This window comes from Rattus norvegicus, chromosome 2 (genome assembly GCF_021556685.1).
Source record: "Rattus norvegicus strain SHRSP/BbbUtx chromosome 2, alternate assembly SHRSP_T2T, whole genome shotgun sequence".
NCBI lineage: Eukaryota > Metazoa > Chordata > Mammalia > Rodentia > Muridae > Rattus > Rattus norvegicus.
In genome coordinates this window covers 228,972,656-228,999,000 of record NC_141535.1, presented here as the reverse complement: position 1 = coordinate 228,999,000, position 26,345 = coordinate 228,972,656, and the positions used below count along the sequence as shown (strand labels likewise).

The window sequence follows — 26,345 nt, the reverse complement described above, 5'->3', positions numbered from 1 at the left end:
GGAGCTTGTTTCATCCCAAAGTTAAGGAGGGTCTGTCCTGAAAAGAACCCACACAATCCAGACACGTGGGCAAGTTGGGAGGACTCTGAGAAACGTGCTCTAAGAATAAAGGTTTGGGACTCGGTGTGCTTGTCTCAGGGCCTGTATTCCCACTTGGTAACCTCGTCTAGGGCAGATGCAAGAGAGACAGAGTCTACACTGCTCATGTGTCTCATGGTGAGGAAACTCCTAGTACACTGTCCCATTCACAACCAGGAGCAAATTTTGGCAATAAGTTGATTCCAGTCGCGTGGATTATGACTCTGATTTATTGCTTGGGTTTTTTAAGTGTTTGAGCTGACCGAGAAAATGTCCTGGAGTAGCTTAGCTATGAGGTCCTAGAAGCCTCCAGAATTTCCCAGCAGCAAGAGTCCCCCGAATAGCGAACTGCTACTGAAAATCAGAAGTGAACCATACATGAGTTGCCCACCCGCCAGATTCTCCAGCAGCAGGAAGGTTCCAGAATGCAGGGTTTTCCATGCCCCGACCCACAGAGGCCCAGGTATATGGAGACTGACTGATTGCCATTCTTTTTGAGCTGCCTTGCCTAGTCTGTGAGGGCATGAGACCTACTGGGTGGTGTTAGCATGGGGTTATTAGCTCTAGTTTCTCAGAACACATTTCCTTTTATTTCTCATTAGCTCATCCAGGATGCTGGCCACCCTGTCCCATAAGGACAGAAGGAATAGAGAAGAGCCTTTGAAGTCAGAAGAGCTAGCTAGCATATCAGCTCCAGGGGTGGCCACACGTGCTTAAGGGGACACACTGTGTACTTGGGAAACACAAAGAGAAGCTAACTGTTCCCGTTTGTGGCTTCTTGGGAGGTGTCAGTGAGAGAGAGGTGTAGGGGCATTTTTAAGGCTACCACGAGGAAAGTCATTGCATAAACATGGAAATGGAAGTCAGTGGACTGTTGAATTCTCAGCAGAGCTGTGGAACTGTAAGGCCCAGAAGCACTCAGTCGCCCGGCACCATGGTAAAACATTGCTGAATTTTGATCCACCTTATCAATCACCAAACCTTTGAGGGTGGGCTTCCTGCCTTTGTTTCTCACCTTCTCTCAGCCCAATGCTGAAAACGTCAGCTGTAAGCAATCAGCTGCAAGCTGAAACCCATCCTTCCCTACCTTCTGCAGCTATGCCAGGCCTTGTGGGGATGAGGCATGCCAGGGGCAGGGCAGTGGAAGAGCCCCAGCTCTGCCCTGATGTGGGAGGCTAATCCTCTGTGAGGCACTGGATGCCAGCTCCCAGGGCTGCCTTGGAGACCATGCTTGGCAGTGTCGGCACAATCGCCTTTGCACGCACACCCAACCCAAGAGAATAATGAGGATTTTTTTCTTTCAAAGCAAGACAGGGATGCCACATGTGCTTTGAATAAAGTCTTCATTTGTCCAACTTCCAGCCAACTGCTGTTTGATGTGAATTTCAACTTGAGAAGGTCAAGTACTGTGCAGAAAAATAAACCCCAGTTGGTTTTCCTTCTGGTCCTATCTCTCTCTTTAAACACACACAGACACACACACACACACACACACACACACACACACAAAGCACACACATAAGCACACGCACACACATGCATATACACAAGCACAAGCACAACCACAACACACATACACACACAAACACACACACAAAGCACACACACAAACACATACACACACACACACAAAGCACACACACAAACACACACACACACACAAAGCACACACATAAGCACACGCACACACATGCACACACACAAGCACAAGCACAACCACACACACACAAGCACACACAAACACACACACACACACACACACACACACACACACACACACTTGCCTGTGTGAGGATCTAGGGTAGGTAGGTGGTGGTGGTGGTAATGTTTCCATGTGTCTATCTAGGACATGTTGAAAATGGCTTCTGGTTACTAAAGCCTAACAGTTATTTCAGAGACTGTGCCTGGAAGCTTCTCCTTGCAGAAACAAACAAACAAACAAACAAACAAACAAACACTAATGAGTCAAGTTCATTATGTGTTTTCTCTTTTAAGTCTGTTTCCAGTGTTTTTGAGAGTCTGAACCTACTCCATCTTGGGACTGGCCTCCATCTTGAGAGAAACTTGACCTATAGCTGAACCTAGGCTGCACCCAAGTACCTGGAAGGACCCCACGGCTTGTCCTTGGCCCACACCCCAGAGCTGCTTCCTAGCATCAGTCAATCAAAGATTAGTCTGATTGTTTCAGATGCTCTTTCGGACCCTTGTGACTGTTCAGGGCTTTGCTTCAGAGCACCCACCTGTCAGCTTACAATGTTCACCACTAGGTGCTTTCCAGGCTGGAACCCCCTCGCTTGCTCACCATCTCCTATAAAGCCTTGTCCTGCTGAAAGCTCGGAGCCACACCCCCCCTTTCTGCTGCGTCAGAGATGGCGTGGCCCAAGCTCGAGCTTCTAAATAAAGACCCTGGTACTATTGCACTACCTTCGGCTCCTTGGTGGTCTTCTGGGGTTCACGAACACTTTCTGGCATAACATTTTCCTCCTGGCTTGCCTCAGTAAAGTACTGGGCAGGAGCCCAGTATGTTATCAGAAGTGTGTGTAGGCCACATCTTCACTGCAGAGGTTTGAGCCCTACTCAGATGTTATTTTTTGAAGTACCTTGGCCTTCGATCCTGTGGTGGGTGGTGAGAGGGGTCCATGCTCCCCTTGAACGTTTTCACCTCTGCTTCAGCCTGTTTTACGTTGACAAATCTTTGTTTTAGCAGAGGTCCCAAGCTTCTATAAGAACAGGCAAACACCTCCTTTGTTTTCTGAATCCTGGACACATAAATGTGCAGCAAACACTTGAGATGAATGTTTTCTTGACATAGAGAAGAAATTTCTAGCCCTCGATTCAGGATTATTTTAAACTCATTGTCATTAAAAGGATAGAACCATTTACAAATAACGGTATAACAGTCCTGCGCTTGGGGGAGGGAGGACGGAAGTCACCAGTATCTACCCGTAATCTACTGATTACCGGAAGGAAATGCAGAAGACAGCAAGGACACATTTAGATTTAAGTTCACAGAAATCACGACTGCTTTCATGGACACTGGCTCTGACATTTCTGGCTGCTTGTGGAAGTCAGTAAAGCATGAAAAATCCCAGGATGTAAGTTAAAAGTTCCTCAGAGGCCCAAATCTTTCTATGGAATATATGCTGAAATATAAGACAGTTTGCAAGGACAATGAAGATTGTGACAGAGAGGGAAAGACACACAGACTTCCACATAATTTTATAAAATGCACAAACCCCAGGACCAGTCATTCCGTTTGTTTTCTTTTATCTCCTCCAAACTCCATTGCTCTGCAGTCACCATGAGTCAGCTATTTCTGCTCTGACTGCTCTGCCCTGAGCTTCTTGTGGTTTTCACTGCCACCTTACGAGATATAGGATAGTCACCTCCCTAGACTAACGCCCCACTCTTGTATCAAATATTTTCAGCTCCCTGAGTCTGAGAACTGATGGTGTCAATGTTTCTGACTGTGGTGAGATTCTGAATTCATACCAACTATGCTCCAAAAAGATCGATAGACTAGATTCCAATCGGGTATATTTTATTAATTTATAATGTCAGGCCATAAAACTATGTTTTCCTGGTAGTACTAAAACATGATGGAGATGTAATATTAAGAACATTTATGGGGGCTGGGGATTTAGCTCAGTGGTAGAGCGCTTACCTAGGAAGCGCAAGGCCCTGGGTTAGGTCCCCAGCTCCGAAAAAAAGAACCAAAAAAAAAAAAAAAAAAAAAAAAAAGAAGATGAACATTTATGGCTTCCGGCGTTGCTGGTGGAGGTGGGTGAAGAAGGAGCGGGCCCTCCCCGCTCGTTCTCGCTCCCTCCCTCTCTCTCTCTCTCTCTCTCTTTCCCTCTCGGGCAACATGGCGGGCGTGGAAGAGGCATCATCTTTCCAGGGCCACCTGAATGGCGACCTGGATCCAGATGACAGGGAAGAGGGAACCTCCAGCACGGCCGAGGAAGCCGCCAAGAAGAAAAGACGGAAGAAGAAGGTCAAAGGGGCTGTGTCAGCAGGGGAACAAGAACTTGATAAAGAATCGGGAACCTCAGTGGACGAAGTAGCAAAACAGTTGGAGAGACAAGCACTGGAGGAGAAAGAGAAAGATGATGACGATGAAGACGGAGATGGTGACGGTGATGGTGCAGCTGGGAAGAAGAAGAAAAAGAAGAAGAAGAAGAAGAGAGGACCAAGAGTTCAAACAGACCCTCCCTCAGTTCCAATATGCGACCTGTATCCTAATGGTGTATTTCCCAAAGGACAAGAGTGTGAATACCCACCCACCCAAGATGGGTGGACAGCTGCTTAGAGAACCACAAGTGAAGAGAAAAAGGCGCTAGACCAGGCTAGTGAGGAGATTTGGAACGACTTCCGAGAAGCTGCCGAAGCACACTGGCAAGTTAGGAAATACGTCATGAGCTGGATCAAGCCTGGGATGACAATGCTAGAAATATGTGAGAAGTTGGAAGACTGTTCCCGAAAGCTCATAAAGGAGAATGGGTTAAATGCAGGCCTGGCCTTTCCCACTGGGTGTTCTCTCAGCAACTGTGCTGCACATTACACTCCCAATGCTGGTGACACGACAGTCTTCCAGTACGACGACATCTGTAAGATCGACTTTGGAACGCATATAAGTGGTAGAATAATTGATTGTGCTTTTACTGTTACTTTTAATTCCAAATATGACATATTATTACAAGCTGTAAAAGATGCCACTAATACTGGAATGAAGTGTACTGGGATTGATGTCCGTCTCTGTGATGTTGGTGAGGCCATTCAAGAAGTTATGGAGTCCTATGAAGTAGAAATAGATGGGAAGACCTATCAAGTGAAACCCATACGGAACTTAAATGGACATTCAATTGGGCCATATAGAATTCACACTGGAAAAACAGTGCCCATTGTGAAAGGAGGGGAAGCTACAAGAATGGAGGAAGGAGAGGTGTATGCCATTGAGACCTTGGGTAGCACAGGGAAGGGCGTGGTTCATGACGACATGGAATGTTCACACTACATGAAAAATTTTGATGTGGGACACGTGCCAATAAGGCTTCCAAGAACAAAACACTTGTTGAATGTCATCAACGAAAACTTCGGTACCCTTGCCCTCTGCCGAAGGTGACTGGATCGCTTGGGAGAAAGTAAATACTTAATGGCTCTGAAGAACCTGTGTGACTTGGGCATTGTAGATCCATATCCACCACTCTGTGACATTAAAGGATCATACACAGCACAGTTTGAACATATCATACTGCTGTGCCCAACCTGTAAAGAATTTGTCAGCAGAGGAGATGACTATAAAAACTTAGTCCAAAGCCAACTCAACGTCTTTATTTTCTAAGCTTTGTTGGAACACATTATACCACAAGTAATTTGCAACATGTTGTCTGTTTTAACAGTGGACCTGTGTAATGCCGTTATCCATGTTTAAAGGAGTTTGATCAAAGCCAAACTGTCTACATGTAATTAACCAAGGAAAAGCCTTTCAAGACTTTACTGTTAACTGTTTCTCCCGTCTAGGAAATGCTGTACTGCTCACTAGTTAGGAATTACTTACACGTTTTGTTTTGAAGACCTAAGAGATGCTTTTTGGATATTTATATTGCCATATTCTTACTTGGATGCTTTGAATGACTACATACATCCAGTTCTGCACCTATGCCCTCTGGTATTGCTTTTTAACCTTCCTGGAATCCATTTTCTAAAAAATAAAGACATTTTCAGATCTGAGAGCCACATTTTAATGTCTACGCTTGTAACTCTAAACAGAAAGCAGCTTGAGTGTGGATGGTGTTATCTGACTGTGCATACAGCAGATACCACAGATTCTCTTCAGGCATGGTGGCTACAAGGTCTTCATGTGTATGAAGCAGGCAGGAATGAGTGCAGTTGAGGAATGTGTTTTGTAGAAGCATATTTAAAATGTCTCCCCCACCTCTCATAGGAAGATGTACTGATTTAAGCATCGTGGGAGGGATCACGGTGCCAACTGGAAAAACCTTGATGTAGTGAATGTCCCTTAACCCATATATGTATTCCACATTAGAAAACCAAATCAACATTAAAGCCACAAGCAAAAAAAAAAAAAAAAAAAAAAGGTAAAATATCCTAGGAATGGCAGCCATCGTGACACTTCAGGATGAATTAAGTCGATGCCATCCCTGGAAAAGGTGGTCAGAGGTAATATTTGAGTAATTCTGCTACTGTGTTACGTTCTAGATTCATTTTTGTTGCTATGATAACATCCTGATAGAAAGAAACTTAGGGGATTCTAGTTACAGTCCACTGCTGTGGGGGAGCAGCAGTATATACAGCTTGAGAGAGCTGACGGCAGTCAAGAGCAGAGAAAAATTAAAGCATCCAGACCTGCTCCGCGTATCCTTTCTCATACAGTTCAGGATTCCTTGTCTAGAAAATAGTGCCACCCACAGTGGACTGTGTCTCCTAGCATCAATAATCAATCAAGACAATCTTCTACAGACATGTTGATGGGCAAACTTGATTCAGAGAGTTCTTCAATTTCCCAGTCATTTTCTAAGGTGTATCACATTGATGTTAAGAACTATCACTATATACTAACACATGATATATAATCAATTTTGTGGGTTATATATACATTTATACATTGAGAACTTACAGGTAAACATTTAAGAAGCCATGGTTCTGAGTCTTTTGATAGGTTTTCTTTTCTTTTCTTTTTTTCGGAGCTGGGGACCAAACCCAGTGCCTTGCGCTTGCTAGGCAAGCGCTCTACCACTGAGCTAAATCCCCAACCCCGTTTTTTTTTTTTTTTTTTTTTTTACATTGGTCTAAAGGGTACTAAAATGCAGTCTGAAGGGGCATGTAAGGAATTGGGACTTAGTAACTTTAGATAATTTGCCTTTGGTCTTATAGGTAATGAAATGTATAGTTTGGCTTATAAATGTTGCTAGTCTATTTGGGTGCAGGGGGTGGGGTGGGGAGGGAAAGGGGAGGGAAAGCCTGGGAGAGTGGGGCCTAAAACTGAGGTGAACTAAAGTCTCATGCGATAGTCAACTTTATTCAGAGCATCAGACAATTTATACTTTGAGGGTTAGGGGAAGGGCTGGAGAGATGGCTCAGCGGTTAAGAGCACTGACTGTTCTTCCAGAAGTCCTGAGTTCAAATCCCAGCAACCACATGGTGACTCACAACCAGCTGTAATGGGATCTGATGCCCTCTTCTGGTGTCTGAAGACAGTTATAGACCCATATAGAACAAACAAACAAACAAACAAACAAACAAATAATAAATAGATAAATAAATAAATAAATAAATAAATAAATAAATAAAGGCGTGTCCAGAGTAAAGTGTAAGATCACAGGGACAAACCGCACATGGCAGTGTTTTTCCGTAGAGACATTTGAATAGCCAGAGTAAACGCCTATTTGCTGCACGTGGAGGGAGCATGAGCGCCCATGTCAAGAACAATCCAAGTTATGAAGAGATTGCAAGACTCCGTCTTGTTTACTTGGAGTTATCCCACAAGAGCTCAGAAATCTAACACAACTTCATTCGTGGACTGTGTTCCGACCATAAACATTTCATGTGTACCATAATATACACATAATGTATTCTCTCTTGGCAAAGTCATACGGGAAACAGATTTAGATCAGGTAGTAGCTCATATTGACATGAAGGCAAAATTTATAGTTGTTTCTTTTAGAATTCTTTACAGTTTCTTTGTGAATGTCAAGATAGTCTTTAAAATGTAAAAACTAGACTTTTTATTTTGGTTACATTGGGCTGGAATGAGTGAATTCCACTGACTGATATTATAGCAGATCTGGCTATTGGTTGGAAAGAGTTGTTTCAGTAAATCAATGTATTACATTTTAAGGCAATATTTCTTAACTGTGGTACACATTAGGAAGACTAGGAAAGTGGTTAGAACACAGAAGACCAACTCTCACACACTCTTCTTCCAACCAAATACGAATGCATGGAAAACTTTTTCCATTGATTCCATGAGAGGTCACCATGGGAACCAATTATTACTCTAGTCTGACAGTGCTGTGACCATAAGCTATGGCTCATGCGATCACTCTGCCAAAAGACTGGGAGATAGAAATTAAGTAGAAGGAAATTCGTTGGAGTTTGGCTTTGATTAAAAATAGAAAAGATTTATGTCTCAAAGATCCATCTTTGAATGTATTAGATGGGCTGAGGGTGTTTATACAACACATTAGGTTACAATGAAGGAGTGGGTAGAGAACCCCATTGTAGGGAGACTTTCTCTTCAGGTCACATATGTGTGCACTTGCACATGGAGGCTGAAAGTTGACATTGGGAATTTTTCATGACAGCTGTCCAGCTATTTATTGAGATGAGTTCTCTTGCTGAACTCCATAGAGCTCACGTTTGGGCTAGCTAGTTGGCTTGCTCCAGGGATCTCCTGTCTCAACCTCCTGCATGCTGGGGGCCATCTTGCCCATTAAGCATTTATATGGGTGATGAGAATACAAACTCCACACTTAAGTCAAGCTTGCAAGACAAATGATTTACTGCCTGAACCATCTCCCCAGACCCTAGTGGGTGGATTTTTCAAGTCTAGAAGTTGGAGAACCCTGATCAACCTTAACCTTCAATAAAATCCTAACGAGACAAAGACTCAGACCAACCACATCTTTCTGGTCTATCTCGGTTTCCCTTGCTAAACAATACTGTTCTTTCATTGGGATCTCACTTATCAAGGATCTCTTACCCATTTCTTTGATGCCTAGTTTGCTTTTGGGAGAGTCCTCTTGAGTAGTCATCTTATCCAAGGACTGAAGTAATCACCCGGCTTGTTGTGAATGATACAGCTATTTTCATTGAGTGAGACCAACTATTACCTAACAAGAGAAAGCTGGAGGCAAGTTGAGACCTGAGGTGTAACCCTGTCAGAGAGGTCTCCTTAAGAACAAGTCTGCAGTCTGGATTATTTCCAAAGAGAAAAACTTCAAGTTCAAACATAGAAATGGTTTAGCTATGCCTAAGCTGTGGTAAATTTGTTTTTCTAATTAGAAGTGTACCTGACAGAGTGGTATACACCCAGAACACCTAATGAGCAAAGACAGAAGAACGGCTTAAAGTTTGCGGCTAGCCTGTTCTACCTCACAGTTTCAGGTTAGGGAGAGTTGTAAACTGAATGAATGAATGAATGAATGAATGAATGAATGAATGAATGAATGAATGAAAAACAAATCATTGCAATCTGACAAGGATTAGGGTTTATTGGTGGTGGGTTCATTCCCACAGCTGAGACCTAGTCTTGGAAATGTTCACTTCGGCATTCATATCTAGGGATTTCTGAGACATTTCAACACTTTGTGGGAAAATGGCATAAAAGATTTTGTGTCAGAGAAGTTCTTAAAAGCCAGAGATAGTTCTACATTTCTCCAGTGTATAAAGAAGGGAGATGACTTACTTTCCTCCAAAGTAATTTGTTGGGAATGACCTCGGTCAAGCAGATTGTTTTCTTTACGACTTAGTGAGCTTTCCTTAAATAATTGAATGTAGTGCTTACGGCTCATTAATCCATTATCTAATTTAATCATTAACCCCTGCAAGCTAACTAATCTTGTAGTTTATTTTAAAGATGAGACCAAGACGCAACACAAGCTCAGAGGAAATCTCAGGAAGGAATGAGAAGCTCCCTGAAGGACATGGGACCTATGCGTGGATTGTGGAAATGTTTATAAGCTAGCTAAGCAAAAGTGGGGGAGAAGAAGAGAAAAAATAGAATAAAATGGAATGGGGGGCTGGGAATAGAACAGTGTGCTGGGCCCTAAGACAACTCCCTTCTATCAATGCGCAAAGCCCTGGGTAGGAATTCTCGAGACCCCACATCCAAGGAGCGCATGTTTGAAGCCCTTGCTGTCCTGTTCATCCATGTGCATGCACAGTCTCACCACCATGAATGGGGGTCTTGTACAGCTGGTCACAGCCGGGTTGACATGGGTTCCACAAGCTCTTAGACAAACATGTCCTTCTCTCTGGTCCCCCTCCTCCTTTAGTGATCTGCTGTACCTTCAAGGGGCCAATTGCCCCCTTCCCCTCATCTCTCATCTTTTAGGTCCCTGTTGGATTTACCTGATAGATGCCATAAAAGGAGTTTAGATTTACATAAAATCAAACCAGGGTTTGTCTTTCAGATTCACTGGATATGCGACATTGGGAAATGATTTCTTGTTCTCTACATTTCCCCCCCTCATCTGCAAATGGAGAAGGTTTATATATACAGAAAATACTGAGCAATGCTTAGGAATTCAAGGTCTGAACTCTGACACCAATTTAAAACGACTGCAATTTTTGACGTATTACCTGATTTCTGCAAACCTCATTCTCTGCATCTATAAAAAGATTTAAAAGCACATACCCCATAGCGTTGTGAGAGGAAATGAAGACATCTAACATATGAGTCACTTGACATGCTCTCTGACAAACGGGGAACAAGCAACAGGTATTAGCTCTACCGCCATTGTCGGCTCAAGTGACTTCCCCGGATGAGGTAGCTGCCTTCACTACAGCATCCTCTGGAGCACTGAGTAACTTCTGTGTGCTTTCCTCTTTCTGAACTGTTGGCCTTCGATGTGCTTACAAGTGATACAGAATTAAGTGACATAGAAACTGTGGACTAAAACTCAAAAAAAGAGGTGAATGCTGTCTCACGTGTGTGTGTGTGTGTGTGTGTGTGTGTGTGTGTGTGTGTGTGTGTGTGTGACTCTCTGAGAAGAAAGAAGGCTGGGTCGAGTAGAGTTAACCTCAAATTCATGTCTACCCAAATGCCAGAGGGTGACACTATTAGGAATGATTTTCGTGCATATATTTTTGTCCATTAAGGTTGGACCTAAATTCAACATTCAGTGTCTTTGTAAGAAGTTTTGTGAGAGCTTGTAGGTAGGATAGCTGACGAGAAGGCTGCACCTGTATGACTCAGTGAGGAAGGAAGTCAAAACAGCACAAAGAACACTCTGCCTTGAAGAAAGAAAAAAGGGGAATGCTCAAAACTCCACACTCTCTCCCTACTTATTCAATATTGTACTCGAAGTACTAGCCAGTGCAATCAGAAAACAAAAGGAGGTCAAAGGGATACAAGTTAGAAAGGAAGAAGTCAAAATATCACTATTTGCAGATGATATGATAGTATACTTAAGTGACCCCAAAAATTCCACCAGAGAACTCCTACAGCTGATAAATAATTTCAGCAAAGTGATTGGATATAAAATTAACTCAGAACAAATCAATAGTCTTCCTCTACTCAAAGGATAAACAAGCTGAGAAAGAAATTAGGGAAACGACATCCTTCACAATAGTCTCAAATAATATAAAATACCTTGGTGTGACTCTAACCCAGCAAGTGAAAAATCTGCATGACAAGAACTTCAAATCTCTGAAGAAAGAAATTGAAGAAGATCTCAGAAGACAGAAAGATCTCCCAGGCTCATGTATTGGCAGGATTAATATAGTAAAAACGGCCATCTTGCCAAAAACAATCTACAGATTCAATGCAATCCCCATCAAAAGGTCAATTCTTCACAGAGTTAGACAGAACAATTTACAAATTCATTTGGAATAACAAAAACCCAGCATAGTGAAAACTATCCTCAACAATAAAAGAACTTCTGGGGGAATAACCATCCCTGACCTCAAGCTGTATTGCAGAGCAATAGTGATAAAAACTGTATGGTATTGGTACAGAGACAGGCAGGTAGATCAATGGAATAGAATTAAAGACCCAGAAATGAAACCACACACCTATGGTCACTTGATCTTTGACAAAGGAGCTGGAAAAAAGATAGCATTTTCAACAAATGTTGCTGGTTCAACTGGAGGTCAGCATGTAGAAGAATGCAAACTGACCCATTCTTATCACCCTGTACAAAGCTTAAGTCCAAGTGGATCAAGGACCTCCACATCAAACCAGATACACTCAAACTAATAGAAGAAAAAGTGGGGAAGAGTCTCGAACACATGGGCACTGGAGAAATTTTCCTGAACAGAACACCAATGGCTTATGCTCTAAGATCAAGAATTGACAAATAGGACCTCATAAAATTGCAAAGCTTCTGTAAGGCAAAGGACACTGTCAATAGGACAAAACAGCAACCAACAGATTGGGAAAAGATCTTTACTAATCCTACATCTGATAGAGGGCTAATATCCAAAATATATGAAGTACTCAAGAAGTTAGACCGCAGGGAGATAAATAAGCCTATTAAAAAATGGGCTACAGGACTAAACAAAGAATTCTCAACTGAGTAATACTGAATGGCTGAGAAGTACCTAAAGAAATGCTCAACATCCTTAGTCATCAGGGAAATGCAAATCAAAACAACCCTGAGATCCCACCTCACACCAGTCAGAATGGCTAAGATCAAAAACTCAGGTGATGACAGATGCTGGTGAGGATGTGAAGAAAGAGGAACACTCCTCCATTGCTGATGGGATTGCAAACTGGTACAACCATTCTGGAAATCAGTCTGGAGGTTCCTAAGAAAATTGGACGTAATACTACCTGAGGGCCCAGCTATACTGCTCCTGGGCATATACTCAAATGATGATCCAACATATAAAAGAGACACATGCTCCACTATGTTCATAGCAGCCTTATTTATAATAGCCAGAAGCTGGAAAGAACCCAGATGCCCTTCAACAGGGGAATGGATACAGAAAATGTGGTACATCTACTCAATGGAGTACTACTCAGCTATTAAAAACAACTTCATGAAATTCTTATGCAAATGGATGGATCTAGAAAATATCATCCTGAGTGAGGTAACCCAAACACAAAAACACATGGTATACATTCACTGATAAGTGGACATAGCCCAAAAGCTCAGAATACTCAGGATACAATTCACAGATCACATGAAGCTCAAGAAGAAGGACGACCAAAGTGTGGGTGGTTCAGTCCTTCTTAGAAGAGGGAACAAAATACTCATGAGAGAAAAATATAGAAACAAAGAGTGGAGCAGAGACTGAAGAAAAGGCCATCCAGAGACTGCCTGACCTGGGGATCCAGCCCATATACAGTCACCAAATCCAGACACTATTGTAGATGCCAAGATGCTTGCTGACAGAAGCCTGATATAGCTGTCTCCTGAGAGACTCTGCCAGAGCCTGACAAATACAGAAGTGGATGCTCACAGCCAACCATTGAACTGAGCACAGGGACCGCAATGTAGAGAAAGGACTGAAGGAAGTGAAGGTGTTTGCAGCCCCATAGGAAGAACAACAATATCAACCAGTCAGACCTCCCCGCCCCCGCCAGAGCTCCCAGGGACTAAACCACCATCCTAAGAGTACACAGGGATGGACCCATGGCTCCAGTCATACATGTAGCAGAGGATGGCATTATCTGGCATCAATGGGAGGAAAGGCCCTTGGTCCTGTCAAGACTTGATGCCCCAGTGTAGGGGAATGCCAGGGTGGGTGGATGGGAAGGGAGTGGGTGGGTGGGTGAGCACCCTCATAGAAGCAGGGGGAGGGGGATGGGAATGGGATAGGGTGTTTCTGGAGAAGAAACCGGGAAAGGAGGACCAGGAAAGGGGGTAACATTAGAAATGTAAATTTAAGGGTTGGGGATTTAGCTCAGTGGTAGAGCGCTTGCCTAGGAAGCGCAAGGCCCTGGGTTCGATCCCCAGCTCCCAAAAAAAAGAACCAAAAAAAAAAAAAAAAGAAATGTAAATTTAAAATATCCAATAAAAGGGGAAAAAACAACTTTACAAGGGGCTATGCTGGGATATTTCACGGATGCACGGGTGTAGCGGTGACTTTAAGGAACACACACACACACACACACACACACACACACACACCAGTTTAATTTTGAGATGACTTGACTAGCTCACTATCTGGGCACTTCTAAAACTCCCCGCAGCCAGCAAACACTCCCCTCCAGTATTCCTGGCTTAACACCTCCTAAATCCGTATTTTATCTTTGCTTCTCAGGCTCCTTCTGGGCCGCCCCCTATCTGTGCAGCCCCAGACACTTCTGGGCGCTTTCCTCCTTGGACTGGCATTTCTGTGGTTACTCCCTCCCATTCTTTCCAGCGTGGGTGGTCCGTCCCACCCCTTCTCCTGCACGCCCTTTCTACCTCCTTCCTTCCCGCCACCTCAAAAACCAATTGGGGACAGGAGCCTTCAACACTTGGACATGCAGTGTCCCGATTTGGCGGGGGGTGGGGTGGGGGGAGGATTTAGACAAAGCATTAGAACCAATCCGCAACACGGAGGAGAGAGGGCAGTGCCTGAACAGAAAGGAAGCCAAGCATCCTGAAAGCTTCTGCAGATGACCTGCTAATGAGTTCTCCTCTGCGAACCCAAGGTGTCCAGATAAAAGACTCGGCATGTACTTTTCTAGGGGATGCCATGGGAGCAAATGGCTGTCGTCCTGTAATGTCAGGACAGTGTGACCAGAGACATAGGTGCACTGAGGTGTAGTCATAATGAGTTATTAGAGACTTGGCTGTTCACATTCAAGAGATCCCGGTGACAGATTCATGTCGCCGTGATGGGACAGTTATGTTAGGGACAGTACTCTCCAGACAACACTCACGAACTCTTTGAAGCATTTAGTAAAAGCTGTTTATCACCATATATTTCAAAGACAATGCGGGGTTTAAATGACAGTATTAAATGAATGTGTATCTGCCAATGTTTATTGGTATTCTGTCTTAGCTCCACCCACACTGCTAACAGCCAGGTATGCTCCGCCCCATAGTTGCCTGGCAACAGCCAGCTGTGCCTGACACTATAAAATGGTCTGCTTGCCCCTTCCTTTTCCTCTTCCTCCTCTCTTACTCCCCTCTTACCCTCTCTTACTCTTTGTTCTCCTGTTTTTGCCCCCTTTCTCCTTCCCACGTGCCCATGGCCCGCAGCCTTTCCTCTCCTCTCCTCTTCTCTCATTAAACCTCTCCACGTGGAACCATGTTGTCTGGGTGTGTTCTGTCCAGGCACAGGCCGAGATTTAAAACCCTAACAGTCTAGCGCCCTTTGTTTATTTGAGACAGGATCTCTAATGAACGTTCAATATTCCTGCCTCAGCCTCCCAGGTGCCGGGATTAAAGGTGTTCATGGCTGTAGCACTGACCTTGAATACTTAAGAGTTTTAATTAAGGGATAGCCTACCATGCAAACTATTCTTTTGTTTTTGTTTTTATGACGTGTAATTTTGTTAGTTTGTTTACATGAGCTTAAGATGCTCCACTAAGACTCACTCATTTTGTCATTTCTTGGGAATTTTTTTCTTGCCAAATTCAAACAGATGTACTCAACTCATAGGACAACAAGCAAGCAGTGGAAAGAGGGAAGCCATTCTGGCATGGGTCTATCTCTCTCAGTAGCGGGAGGCACAGGGCAAAGACGGTGCTTGGCGGGCTCACTTTAGGAATTATCCCATTAATTTTGGACCATGCTTAGTCATAGGAAGTGGACTCACAGAGGTAAAGGCAGGGGGTTGGAGGGGCAGTTACTACATGCTACACTATGATTTGAATTGTGCGATGCCTTCAGTCAGGTAAGCCCTGGTAAGTTTCAGGCACAGTTACAATAAGACAGTGGGAATAAGACGAGGGTGTGAAAGGTGCAGAGGGAGACATTGTGCTGGCCCAGTGACAGGTGTGTATATTATCCTATATAATCCCTATAAGTCACAGTTCAGACTTAACTGCAGTATGTCCTTTACTGTTTTCCCACCAGTAACACCATGTCTTAAACTAAGAGTGTTTATGTAGTTTAATCCCACGAAGCAAGGCTTGCAGAAATCCCAGCACGGCGAGAGTTGTCCTGCTTTCAGTTAGTAAGATGGCCGCCAACCTGAAGCTACCTCATTTTCCTCCTTCCCTTTCAGGCACAGTGATGTAGCTCACCCCACTTTCTTTTTAGGGGAAATGGTCTCCCAGACAGCATCCCAGGGGAGCCCCTTTATGATGATCTACAAGAACAGGGCTGCCCGTGCAGCTCTAGGCTTCCACTTGCCATCAGACATCTGCTTCCTGCTCAGAAGCCAACATCCAAGTGCAGTCACAGAGACCGGAGAGGATGGGCAGAAAGTGCCTGCTGGTGGGCAATCTTACTGTGTCCTGGACCACGTTCCACACTTAGTTCTTTTAGAGGAGAAACCAAGAGGCCACTGAATAGTGTAAACATTTTAATATTTGAACTATCATGTTATAAAAAATGATTTACTGAAAAAAATACAGAATAATACTTTTCGTCAGCTCCCCAATTGCTCTGACCCTTGAAAATCTTTTCCAGAGATTTATTGATAACCTATCAACTTCTCAGTTACTCAACTTAAACATACCATTTATTTTCAGCTAAAACTAAACATGACAAAAATCGCTAAATTTCTACAGAGTTACTAAACTTGGTTCCCTTTGTCTTGATGGATCATCCTAAGACTAAGGATCTTATTATTCATCAAATTCCCCCACGGGCTTTCCACCAGAGCCAATATGAGTATGGGTTCTAGATCCTAATCTGGGGACTCTCCTATAAAAGCATCCCGAAGAGACCCTTTCATTACCCTCAGGACTAAGAACGCCTCTTCCCAGGGTTCTCAGTTTTGCTCAAGCACTTCTGAGCCTGTTAGGCATTCTCGTGTTAGGTAGTTCACTCTGCTCGACCTGAGTCTCAACCTGTGAGCATTCACAGCTCAACCTCAACCAACAGGAAACAGAACAGCCCGGAGGGAAATTCAAAGAAAAAGCCATCCCTGTTTCAAGCGTCTGTCCACTAGTGGAGGCCTTCAACTATGGTGGCCCAGTAGCTTACTGCGAGGCCTGTACATAAGCTCCCAATGACACCTAAGTCTCTGAGATGAAGGTTTAATATTTACGGAACTGAATAACCATAGCAAGATCTGCTTCCCAGCTTCCTCTCTATCCTAGTCTTGGACCGTGTTGTCTGTCATACTACAGCCCGTTGCTGCCACCTAGTGGCCCATGTAACATTTACAGACTTGAAGCGAAGACGAACAACACCTCAGAAAGCCGCTATTGTTTTAAATAAGCATGAACGGCTCCTGACTTTCCTCTAATCACATATTTCTTCCCCTCACGCGCATTTCTGTGTGTGCACCGGTGGACGGGACACATGCGCACAAGGAGGTGTACGCATATGTATGGAGGTCAGAAGTCGATGTTGGTTATCTTCCTCAATCACTCCCCACTTTACTTTTGTGTTGTAATCAACTACAAAATGTATTAAACATAGGACAGAAAAGAAGCTATTGATCAAAGTCCATTCTTACTAAGTTCCCTGCAAAGTCGGGGACAGAAAGTCACTACACTTTTGATCCAAGCTATGCTTTTTCCTGACTTCAGATGGCAGATTCACGAAGCCAAACTCCACAGTCAACCTACGTACGAATGAGTGGTCTTGCTCTCACCATGCAGCCTAAAGGGCAGAGGCGACGATCTCTCATGGCCAATACTGAAATAGCGCCAGGTTTGAGCCCGGGGGAACCCGTGCTCAATCACCATATCCTGGTCCTTGCCCAGGTTGTGTAGCCTACCATCCCCCGCCATCCCCACATCCGGAGGGGTGGGTGAACCTGCTATGCTGGAAGGCGGGTTGCAGCAGGCATGGAAAGACACAGTCTGAAAATTCGACACTATTCTCTGACACAAAGTCTCACAGAGAGGAGAACTCAGATTTCTAGACTGGCCTCAGACCAGAAAGTCCCTGGATCCGCCCTTCTACTGGGATCACAGCACTGGGATCACAGGCAGGCTAGTCAGCATGTGGCTTTTCATGTGGGTGCTGGGGACCTGGACTCGTGTCCTCATGATGGTGTGGCAAGCACTGAACCAATAGAGCCACCTCCCCGACCCTCTGTAGGCACATCTTACGAAAGTAAAAAAAAAAAAAAAAAAAAAAACAACAACAACAACAAAAACCCTCCTCAGGATCTTTGAAAGGTCCTGTATGGATGTACCAATGGAAGAGAAAGGCGATTAAACCGACACTTGAATAGCAGCTCTTCTCCCAGTGAAGAAAACCCCTCCTTTGCAAGAGAAGAGGTGTGCAAAACAAAAACAAAAACAAAACCGCTCAGTGTTGAGTGCTAAGAAGCAACCTGAAAGCTCGCCCCAGTGTAAGGCTGCTCACTCCACCTTTCCACATCGGAGCTCCACAGACGTCACCCCTGTGGACTCCTTTTGCTCAGATAAGAAACTCGATCACTCAGCCAGTCTGGACACAGACCAGGTCCTCACTGTGTGACCCTGGAGGACCTATTCATGTTTTCTGAGTTTCAATTGGGAGCACTAGAAAGGGATTAACTATGCTATGTACATATACACACGTGCACACGCGTAGCCTGCAGAACTCACAGACAATACCTTTCTGTAGGTTTAAGTTGCTACTAACTCCAAAAAGATTTGTTAAGGAGACACAGGAAACAAATATATGCGCAATTTTTCTTTTCCGTAGGTATTTCTGCATTATTGATGTGTCTAGTTTAAAATTTCAAGGAATATAGTTATGATCGAGTACTTGCCTAGCATGTGCAAGATTCTGCCTGCAAGCCCCAGAACTTCAAAGATGCTGTGCTTGCTGTGTTTGGTCCCAGGACCACAAACAAAACAAAACATAACAGGACACAACAAGGGAGAGAGTGCTTATAGCAAATGATTAGAAAAGGACCTAAACCTAGCAGGAGATGAGAGAGAGAGAGAGAGAGAGAGAGAGAGAGAGATAGAGAGAGAGAGAGAGAGCGAGCTTTAGTTTCTAAGTGTTTAAAAATAATGTGCCTGTACTTTTAGCCAGGTGTTATGACACAGACCTGTAATCACAGCATGTAGGAGGTTCCTCAAAAGTTTGAGGCCAGTTTGACCAATAAAGCAAATTTCATGCCAGCCAAGGCTATATAATGAGATCTTGTCTCAAAGAGAAAAAAATCAGATGACCGAACACACACAGACACACACACACACACACACACACACACACACACACACACACACACTTCCACACATCAAATGATCAAATAAATGTAATAAAAAGAATTAAGTTGGTGGGTATGTTAATTGTCCTGGGACCGTTGATCGTTCCATATAGTGTAACAAGGCAGTCCTGTGTGTACTATAAAAACATCAAATTATGTCAACTAAAATTGTAATTAAAATGAGGCAGTACAGTTTTTAATAGTACAAGATCTTCTACAAAAGGGGTTGGGGATTTAGCTCAGTGGTAGAGTACTTGCCTAGGAAGCACAAGGCCCTGGGTTCGGTCCCCAGCTCCGAAAAAAAAAAAAAAAAAAAAAAAAAAAAGATCTTCTACAAAAGTAGTTTTGCGGCAAAATCTTTGAGGAAACTATGTCTGCATACAGACTGTTTTGAGGGCTTACTCTCAATGCCTCCGCTCTGCCCTCTGCGTTCCTCCCTTACAGCTTCTCTTTCCCTTCCCAGGAGACCATTTTCTTGAATTTCAAGGTTTGTTTCTTTTTCCAGCAGATTCAGTAGACATTATGTGCTTGCAAATCACTTTACCAATAGTCTTACTATATTTCCATTTAAACTCTCCAACTTATTTTCCACCTAACTTTTCCAAATGCATTCATGTCAGACACGTAATTGATGGAATTTTACTGAACCTTGCAGCCGCGTATCCCATGGTAGACTGGCCTGCTAGGAAGAGATTGCTTCCTCGATGTGTCTTACGTGGACTGCTGCCACACCCACTCCAGTAGAGTCTGTGTGACTTGAAGCTCTTATGCTTCGTTTCTATCCAGAACAGAGGCATGTACCTGGAATGGCTTGGCCTCCTGGAGGCCCTGGCCGTCTCCCTACAAAAAGATGGTGACTAGGATCTATGCTTGCAGTGGAGGTGCTTTCTGTGTTCTAGCCTTGGTGATCTTAGCAACTTTAAGCCTGTCAGCAATATCTGATTTTAAGAATACAGCAGTGTGGGAAGATGGTCATGTACCTTTAGATGTCTCAGGACATCAAGTTCAGAGACAGAAACGTCTCACACCATCATGATCCTGATGAACTCAATGGCTGTGATGAACTCATCTGCTGCAGCCATTAGTTCCCAGGAAATAGGAGAGAAATTAATTGCAGCTACTAAGAACATGACTGTTCCAGAAAAGCCTTTCCCCCCTTTTGGGAAAGTTTTGTTTAGCATGATTCAGAGTAATAGTGACTCTTTTAGAAAGACCATGGATAAGTTCCAACAAGGTGAACAAACTTATCAAGAGTTAACTAGAAGGAAAAGAGAAATTAACAGTGAGCAAGAAATGACAGAAATTATAGAATGGTTACAAATGTTTCCATATTATTCTGAGGGGCCATAAACATAGAGTTTAAACCTTATTAAAACAAAGGTAAATGTTGAATGCATATCTGGTGCCCACAAGTCTGGCAGTGTAATTGCAGTTTTCTAAACTATTGTCTGCAGCTGAGAACTGTTTCCTAGACTGTATGTTCTGCTTTCCTCCTTGCAAGGGACATTTGGTGGGGTGATGAATAAGAGCTGGATGACTGCCAATTGTGATGCACCTGCTCTAACTGCTTAAATCTATGCCAAGAAGTAAAGCTTCCAGCAGCACACACCTCAAGTTTGTGTCTGTCTGTCACGCCGAATCCGTTCTCTACCTGAAATCCAAGCCTTGGTCCCTCTGCGGACACACTCCCCTTAGAGGTCTTGTGCTCGAGTATAAATGTTGGCGCTAAGGTGGAGTTTCTGAGCTTTCCATTCTGTCCGAATGTGGAGTTGGATATAGCAGTGATTGTACCTAGTTTCAATACTAGCGACATTGGATGTGAGTTATCGTGGTGGACACACACTCCAGAACACTTGGTGTTATAAGGTAGTTTCAGTTTGCTTATTTCCAGTCACCCACAAAGACCTATTTGTTATGCAAGTCCACAGCTTTGCTCTTGTAAAATTCCCATGCATAATGCCCATCCCTTTTCCAGTTGTAGCAGGGCGCTAGCCCTTAGTGGGTCCACAGACCTTAGCACAACTGGCTCCATGATGAAAGTGCTATTCAGGCCGTAAAACTCAGCATAGAGACAGCACCGCCTGCCATAACTGAAGCAAAGACCTAATCCATCAAAGGCCATAATTCTGGGAAAGTCACCAAGTGCACTGACCTTGCTTTTGGGAGTCTCTGGTTCTGCTTCTGGCTGTCTTTGTTAACTGAAGAGCGTCAGCCCAGGACATGGTTTTGTGCTTAGAAGCTCACCCTAAGAAGGGCTTGGTGCTACACTGGGATCCCCAACACTCGGTATAGGTTATAGGCTGACTAATAAAGAACTTTCTATTGATTTAAACCCATGTCCGAGCAGTCTTCTCCTGTGGAAACCCCACAACACTATTAAATTGTTTGTGCTACACATATAAACATTCTTAATGTATTTATGCCCCCGGTCAGTTTCACGTTGCTCTAATAAAATGTAAGAGACCAGCTAACTTACAAAGAAAAAAGGTATGTTCAGCTCACGGGTTGGGAGGTGGACTGATGAACAGTATGCTGCCAATTCTATGAGACTTCACGGCAAGGATTGTGGAGCAGGTGAGAGGGGCGAGAGGGATGAGGGGGAGTTGCACATGACAAGATAGCAAACGGTAGGGAGTTAAAATGCAGTTTCTGAGGAGCTCAGGAAGACAAGAACTACATTTCTCACTGTTAATGCTCCCAGCTAGGGTTTTTTTAAAAAATATTTATTTTTTCACTTTATGCATATGAATACACTGAGGTTCCCTTCAGAGACACCAGCAGAGGGCATCAGATTCCCTTACAGTCACCATGTGGCTGCTGGGAATTGAACTCAGGACCTCTGAAAGAACAGTCAGTACTTTTAACCGCTAAGCCATCTCTCCAGCCCACCTCCACCCCTACCCCCACCCCCGCCCAACCACCATCTCTTCCCCATCCTCGGGGCCCCTCTCCTCTCCTTCTGCCCCGCCCCTTCCTTGCTTACTAGCCCTCCTCTTTCCTGTTATAGGTACTCTTACCCTCTTTTCCTCAATGCCCCCTTCAGATCTCCCCTTCCCACCTCTGAAAATCAAATGGTACCCCTTCCCAGTGACCGTGAGACCTTCCCACAATCCCCACCCGCACCATTCAGTGAGCTGCTTATGTTTCATAGCACACACACAGTGCCTCTTTCTCCCTTTTCTTTTTCTCCTTTCCAGAGATCCGCAGCCCGTCCACGGTACATCTGAAATCAGGAAGAGATGCTCCGTGCTATGATAGTGACGCTGTGTTATAGAGGCCTGTGAGCAATGGCTGCTACAGCGTTCTGGAACTTGAGATTTCCCAGAATGCTATTCCGTTGCTAAGCTATGAGTATCTCCTCACAACCAGGGAGGCAGGCGCCTGGGCTCTTTGGAGTGAGAGTGGGAAGAACTGGAGGGACACCACTTTGCTCTTTTGGAGGCGTCAGACAGTCGGCTGTTTCACCGGTAAAATCTCCTTAAGTCCTGAGATTTAAGGAAGTAAAAACTCAGCCGAGACCCAGTATGAGGCTGGAAGGACATCAGCAGACCCGAGTTCCTATCGGTTGATTTATCTGCTTTAAAAACTGTTCTCAGGTATAATTTTCTATTCATCATTAGAAAAATTTGCTAACATTTTAGCTACGCTTACCTATGAGTCTCAAATATGCCTTTTAAGGCATACGGAAACCAAGTAAGTCATTTTGAGGAAAAAGGACGCTGTATTTTAAAGTCAGTCACTTATTCCGAGGGGATCGTACTAACAGCACTGTGCTATTCATAGAAACATTTGTTCTGTGCGGGGAAAATACTAGCTCATTTAACGGCAATTACTGAGTTTATACCAGGTGTGTGCACCCAGCAGGAAAGACGAACCAGCAGGGTAAATCAAGGCATATTTAAAACAAAAAGCGGGGCAGAGCAGGCGCTATGAAGAGTGCTTTAAAGAAGAAAAGGGTTAGAAGGTGGTCGAGGCTGGGGTAACAATGGGGATGACTACAAGGAGGTGTTAGGACTCCGTTTGGAGAAAGAGTGTGCCCAGAGCAATGAACCCTATATGAGAAGAAACCTCAGGGACCTGGGCTGGAAGAGTGAGAGAGCAGTGTTCATGTTCCCAGCAACTGCTGTACAAGATGACCTTCAGCTGCTCCTTTCTTGGTGTGTTCCTTTGTAAGCCCCTGTTCTATTTTGAACGTATCGGTATTAATATGTTATGCAAATGGGCAGGGTATTTTTCTGAATAACATTAACTGTTTTTTTTTTCAACCCTTCTCTTTGAAGAATTGTATTTCCCTTGTTGTAAATAAAATTTGATAATTTACTGGTACATGGGTAGATTTGAGAGACCACGAGAAAGGAAAGTTTGCTTTCAAAAGTGTCTTTGAAACTTCTGTTAGTTAATTAATTTATTTATCTAATATATGGATTTTGCCTGAATGTACAGGTGTGGATCACGTGCATGAAGTACTGTGGAAGCCAGAAGGCTTTTGATAACCTGAAATTGGAATTATGGGCAGTTTTGAGCTGCCTAGGGTAGGTCCTGGGAAATGAGTCTGGGTCCTCTGTAAGAGCAGCAAGCGCTCCTAAGGGCTTAGTCATCTCCCCAGCTGTAGGTTTTGGAACGATGGATGTGACGTGCAATTAAATTCCACACACGGTCTTCACATTTCCCTCTCCGGTGAGAGCATCACAAAGTAGAGTACAAACAGAACTCATCGATCTTCTCTGGGGAAATCCCCGGGGTATGCTTGCCTAGGGAAGAAGTCTTAGGCGGGTTTTACAACATATAAATAGTAAGGGCCGGCATGCTTACTAAAAATAGCTAAAGCTCTTGTGTGTCTACAAATGATCTTATTCTTAATAGAATGTGAGTACAAAACAAGGTTAAGTTCTAGACCACTCTCCATTGCGTGTGCTCACTTGATTGGGCTGGCTGGAACTACAGCCCCTGGATGCCACTTTTGCAAGCCACAGTCACGGATGCCGCAGTTGAGCTGGTAGTTGTTAGCATTTGCTTCCCCGTGATTTGAGAGAGGTCTTCTGCAATGCAGACTGTGTCTTCTGCATGACCACCTGACGTAGGGAAAATAGCCTGGGGATTGTTTTCTATAGCATGCAGCAAGAACCTGTCTCCCTATCTGTCTCCCTCCCCTCTCCTCCCTCCCTCCTGCTCCCCCTCATTATGCATCTCTTGATTCTATGTTACTTGCTAACTAATTAATTCATGGCTTACATGTAAAAGTGATCATGACTTTGCTTATGGAATTCATCTATGGTGCACGTCAGTCAGTTTAGCACTAACATATCTGATACTGAGTTCAGCAAAAAGATTCAGTCTCTTTATTGGAAATTAACTTCACTTTTGATTTTCCAGTACGGATATTTATCCATTAATTAAGTAACTTATTTCTTGGTCTTTACTACCTTTAATCTCTTAGAATGTTTGCTCAGGGCTGGAGCAATGGCTCAGCAGCTGAGCACAGTGGCTGCTCTTCCAGAGGACCCAGCTTCCGCTCCCAATAAGTACATGGTAGCTCACAGCTGTCTGTAATTTCAGTCCCAGGGAATCTGATCCCCTCTTCTGGTCTCCAAGGCACTGCAGATACATGGGGCACACATACATGCAAGGAAAACAAACCTCTATACACATAAAATAATCAATAAAAATCAAGCGTGTTCTTTTTATGTTGAATTTTCATAAATGCCTGTAGATGTGAGGATTGTCATACTCTGGTTTCTTAGGAGTTTATAATTTTTAGGAAGTCATCACTCAGACTTGTTATCTGCTATAAAAGTACAACTTTGAAAGGAAAATGTGGTTCTGAACCAATCCGCAGGCTCCAGAAAGAGGTTTAATAAACACAGGACATAGTGAAATCAGCATGAGGTGGAAGAGAAAAGTGTGTGCCACCATTATTAGGAAAAAGGAGCTTGAGTTTGCTTCTCTTCTGGCTTATTATTTTTATTTTTTCATTAGTTCACTTGTTAAAATAATTTAAAGTACAACATTAGTTTATTAGTCAACTGAATTTCCAAAAAATAAATTTCTCTTGGAATTTCAGAGAACACATTCCTAGTCCACTTAAAGTAGATAACAATAAAAATACCACAAGCAGGAAGGTTATAAACAATAGAAAGTTATTTTCTTGTGGGGGGTTATATTTCTGGGGCCTGTGAAGTCTAACATGAAAGCATCAGCTGATTCTCGGGCCGGTGAGAGCCAACTGCCCGACCTTTGAGCAGTGTCGTCTCCTCACGTGTGTGGTAAGATGGCTCTCTGGGACCTTTTCTATGGGACACTAATCTCACTCTTTGAAGACTCCACCTTCATGATCTAAATACCTTCTGAAGATTCCATCTCCTAATATTATTGTGTAGGTGGTTAGATATCAACAAAATAATTGTGTGGGGCACAAGAATTCCGTGTATAGTTTAGATTCTGCAAAAATTTTAATGATGTATCTGAACAAAATATTTACACGCTGTCTTCACTCGCTAAACACTCACCACATAGAACGTATCTGACCGAACTTCTCAAATCATGCATACAGCATTTCTTTAGAAAGAGTGAGATGAGACCAGACTCTTCTGTGGTTCTTCTGAAGAGGACAATGGAGACCATATTGATTTCATGTTTATCTGTTATGCCCAAATTCCTGGACAACGTCCCTTCAGACTGACCTAATGGATTCATGTGGGGCAGATGCATCAAGGAGAGAAATTGGACATTCCAGTTGTCATTTAAGTCAGTTCCGACAGATTGTAGATGAACTAACCTAGAAAATCAGTTTACTGGTCTGTTGATCCCCGAAGGGGCCTCCCGGACTGGAGAGGGTAGTGGTGGGGGCATAGAGTAGGACTCTGGTGTCACTTTAAAGTCTGAGGGTTCAGGATTTTCTAGCTCTCTAACTGTACTGAAATGCTGGTGATAACTTCTAAAAAGTCCTAAAAACGTTCTTGCCCTTTCTGAGGGTAAAAGACTGCTGGCTGAGGTGATCAACACCTGTAGCCTAACAGCGGAGGTCAATGTCTTCGTTCTGTCTCAGCTGGGACTGCACAGCTCTAACTTTCAGCCTTGCTGGTCCGGAGTTGCAGGAGGGAAAAGGGACACTTAGAAAAGTGATCACGGCATGTGTTACTAAGTTGTAAAAAGTTTCCTATGAAAGCTATCTAAGGCAAAAAGCAGAAAGATCCTAAGTGGGAAAAGGGAAAAAAATTCTTCTAAGGGAAAACATTCTTTTCTATCCTCTTCTCGTCTCTTTGTCCTCAGTACTTATACATCTTTCAGAATACATGATCACATGTTTGAAAGT

General features: G+C 43.6%; 2 protein-coding genes and 1 pseudogene across 2 annotated transcripts in view; 2 read left to right on the top strand and 1 right to left on the bottom strand.

Moving 5' to 3' along the window:
- Adh7 (alcohol dehydrogenase 7 (class IV), mu or sigma polypeptide) overlaps positions 1-26,345 on the bottom strand; it is a 64,213-nt gene that overhangs the window by 19,177 nt on the left and 18,691 nt on the right. The window lies entirely within an intron of this gene.
- Metap2-ps4 (methionyl aminopeptidase 2, pseudogene 4) lies at positions 3,944-5,464 on the top strand (annotated as a pseudogene).
- C2h4orf17 (similar to human chromosome 4 open reading frame 17) overlaps positions 22,398-26,345 on the top strand; it is a 28,328-nt gene continuing 24,380 nt past the window's right edge. The window contains 1 exon segment of the mRNA NM_001134579.2: positions 22,398-22,629. The gene's annotated coding sequence lies outside the window, so the exon portion shown is untranslated.